Genomic DNA, 3,832 nt, shown 5'->3' with positions numbered 1-3,832 from the left:
CCACCAGCAGAACCAGAATTTGTTTAGCTCAGGTGTGTTGGACCAGAGACACATGTAAAGGATGTAGGACACACTGAGGACTGGAGGTGGACACTCCTGTGTCAGTGGATGAAGTCCAGATTTATTTTCTGTTCTTTCATTGTTCTTCATAACAATTAATTTTCTACATTGGTATCTTGTATTTTTACATTTTATTCTTATTGTGTTTTAGAGGCGATGTTGTTCAACTGGCAGGAGAGGGAGCAACAACAGCCGGCCCCAATAATGAGCGATGTGAGAGTAATATTGAAGTTATGAGAATAAAATCTTTGCTTCTGTCTCTGCAGAGAAGGTCGAGGGAAGAACATGTTAATTATTCTCATGTTTCTCTACAGTGCTCCCCAATGTTCCTATTCCAGCACATCTTCAATGTGTCAACATGCAGGTTTTTCGTATTTCCATCATCATGCCGCCGTATGGGTATATATTCCTTGCTTCAGCACCGAACAGGGATATATGTCGTGTGAGTTTGCTTCTTTAATATCTCTCTGCAGCGATTAGAAGACTTTTCTGTTTTACAACATTAATAAATATATTGATATAAATTTTTCTACAGGGCGACACTGGTGGAGCAGCGATGTACAATGACATGATTTATGGTGTGATTTCTTTTGCTGGAATAAAGGCATGTCAGGAACCAACTGCAATCTTGGATGTGTGTGAATACCTGTGGTGGATAAAAGCAGCAACTAGGATTCAATAAAACATGAACTATAATAAAATAAAATTCTCATCAAATTTCCTCTCACATATAATTTTATAATTTTATCTTCATCAGTTTGATCCACATGTTTGTAGCATTAGAATAAATCAATAGTTGTTTTTTTTTTCTCACCTGATCTTGACCTCCCTAATGGAGCTTTCTCTTCACCTGAAAATTGAAAAATAAATCAATAAATGCATGAAAAAGAAACTGCTGATTGTCTTTACATTCATGGTTCAGTTTGTTCAGTTGATATTTTCCCTGAACTGAGTCTAAAAACGTGACATGAGTTTTAAATCACATGAAGAGGAACACCAGAAGTAATTTATTTATTCAGTTTTTGTCTTTATTTTCCATCAGAAATGAACATCCAGCATCTAAACTCTGCAATTCTGGAGTTACTCTTCCTGATTTATTTCTAGAGAACTTTAAACTCCAACAAGACCAAAGAGCTGTGCACAAAAATAATGAAACAGAAGTTACATAATACAGCAATTAACAAATAATAGAGTCCTAATGATTTAAAAATAATAAAAAACATCCTATTTTTAATAAAGATACAAAGAAATAAAAAGTTCAATAATTAAAACAATTTAAAAGTAAAAATCTCAAATGAAAGAAGTTTTAAGAAAATATTTAAAAATGGGTCAAACAAATTAATGGTAGCTTCTGTTTGCCACAAATTTAACATGAAAATGATAGAAACTTTTCCTCTATTGAAGTTAAAGATTCATTATTAATTTTAAAATTAACAATTTTTAAAGGGTCACATAAAGCTACAAAAATGATTTATCATAAAAAACAACATAAGAATTAGCTGCAAAATAAAGGAAGAAGAGCAATAATATATTTTCTTTCACTGTTGAAATTATAATGTAAATTACATGTTTATTATGTAAAACTTCTCAGAAATTACAATTTGCTTTTCAAAAGATTAAATATGACAGAAGTTCTTCGGAAATTTTATAGTAAAATCTGGAAAAGTAAAAAGATGGTAGTACTGCTAAAATATGTCTGTAAATACTTTCTTGTCGCATTTTTCACTGATAATATTACATCAATCTAAACAGAAAAAAGGTTTGCATCATCAAATATGATAGTCTTATTAATTCAAACGTCCAAATAATTTAAATATATACATAGCAAATACTTAGCTTGCTAGCTAATTATTTAGCGCAACACTAAATGTTTAGCTTCCTCTGATCTTCTCCAAAGATAGAAAAGGTTTGAGTTTTTGTCCATTTAATGTTTCTAAAGTTGAAGTTATCTTTAGTAAATGTGTTCAAGACTCTTAGAATATAAATCCAACATATCCATGCAGATATTATTGTTTTCAACAGGAACTGTCTGATGCAGATTTTGGTTTTGTTTTCTTTAATGACGAGGTTAACAGCTTTTAAAACTAAAAATATATTTAATATTTAATTGAAAATCTATTATTTTCTTCACTAACAACCAGAAATAAATACAAGAGTTACAATCTAATCAGACAACAGACATTTATTTTCTAGTTATGACAGTGGATATTATTAAATGATTATAATAAACAGCCTTTTTATTTATTCAGAAACAAGATATTCTCACAGTTTAATTTACAAAACAACTTTAATCCCCAAATAATCCAGAGGTGGATGAAATATGCCTCATCTTCATCAGAGATTCACATTTTCAAAAAAGGTTAACTTTTTTTTTGTTAAAAAAAATGTCACCATAGAAATAAGGTAAAATTGTCAATTAATACAAATATAGTCACAATAATATTTGTGATTGTTGAATTAATAAGGCCATCATATTTGATGATGCAAACCTTCTTTTCTGTTTAATTTGATTTAATATCAGTGAAAAACATAACAATAAATTATTTAATGACATATTTTAGCAGTACTAACTTTTTCCAGATGTTACTATAAAATTTACAGAGAATTTATGTCATGTTTAAACTTCTGAAAATCAAATTGTAATTTCTGTTTAATTTTACATAATACACATGTTATTTAAATTTTAATTTTAACAGTGAAAGAAAATACATATTTTTGCACTTCCTCCTTTATTTTGCAGGCAATTTTTATGTTAATGTTTTTATAATAATTCTTTTTTTATGGCTTTATGTAAGCCATGGAAGAATTATATATAATGTCAAGTCAATTTATATAGCCATTTTCACACTACTTTATTCTGTAAAGTATTTATTTTTCATTTAGCTTAAACAATTTTGATCATTTTTTCTTCAGATTTGCTGAATTTTCGCAATTTCCCATTCAAATGCTTGGAAGCGAAGCTGGTGAGGAAGCCTCACCTGGGAGTGCGCAACCTCTCACTAACTGCACTGGCTGCCATTCTATGAGAGCATGCTCCTCTTGTCTCTATATCACTAATAAAATGTTTAAAAAAACATTTAATATATAAACTAGTTTATGTATATAATGTACAGTGTTTTTTGTCAACCAAACTGTGTGTGTAACGTGTTTCGTGTGCTGAGGAGCGATCATAAACGGCAGAGAACAGATTTAAGGTGAGTCAGGCAGTTCTCTTGCCTCATGGCAGGGGGCGCTCATGATCCCAGACATTGGTCTTGTGACTCAACGTCTGCAGAGTAAGAGACGACGAGCTAGCAAGCAAAGAAGTCAAGGATAGCGATATATTCATTGCTCTCTCCTCTCTTCTGACATCAACATTTATGACTACATTTTTACACGTAAGCAGTTTTCTTCAGTGGATTTTCATTCGAAGCAGAAAATGATAAGTAAAGGAAGACCAACACCAGAGCTGAAAGGTTTGCTTCAAACTACGAGACAGAAGGGTACCTGCTCGTTTCAAACGGAAAGACTGGCTTTGTGGATGTCCTGTTTCAAACTGCCTTTTCTTCTTAACTTGCCTTCTTTTCTCAATTTGTGGCACTGTGTGGACTCGGATGGGATTTCGTGACTTAATTTGCTAAGAAGCCTCACCAAACATCGGCGGTAGACCAGTCTCGGCTTGGCTTTGGTTGAACTGATATTTTTGTGCAAAATGAGAAGCGCACAAACTTAATTTATAAGTAAAGGTAAGACGACAACAATTTTTTTGCTTTTTTAATGAAATGTGCGTTTT

The 3,832-nt window shown here is 31.6% G+C and overlaps 1 long non-coding RNA gene across 1 annotated transcript; it reads left to right on the top strand.

Annotated features, from left to right (window-relative positions):
* Nucleotides 1-285: 285 nt before the first annotated feature.
* Nucleotides 286-947, top strand: LOC116718795 (uncharacterized). Its single transcript, XR_004338991.1, has 2 exons — nucleotides 286-502; nucleotides 596-947. It is a non-coding gene; the product is annotated as an uncharacterized LOC116718795 (long non-coding RNA).
* Nucleotides 948-3,832: the final 2,885 nt, after the last annotated feature.

Source organism: Xiphophorus hellerii, chromosome 4 (assembly GCF_003331165.1).
Source record: "Xiphophorus hellerii strain 12219 chromosome 4, Xiphophorus_hellerii-4.1, whole genome shotgun sequence".
Lineage (NCBI taxonomy): Eukaryota > Metazoa > Chordata > Actinopteri > Cyprinodontiformes > Poeciliidae > Xiphophorus > Xiphophorus hellerii.
This window is presented reverse-complemented; position numbering and strand designations above follow the sequence as displayed.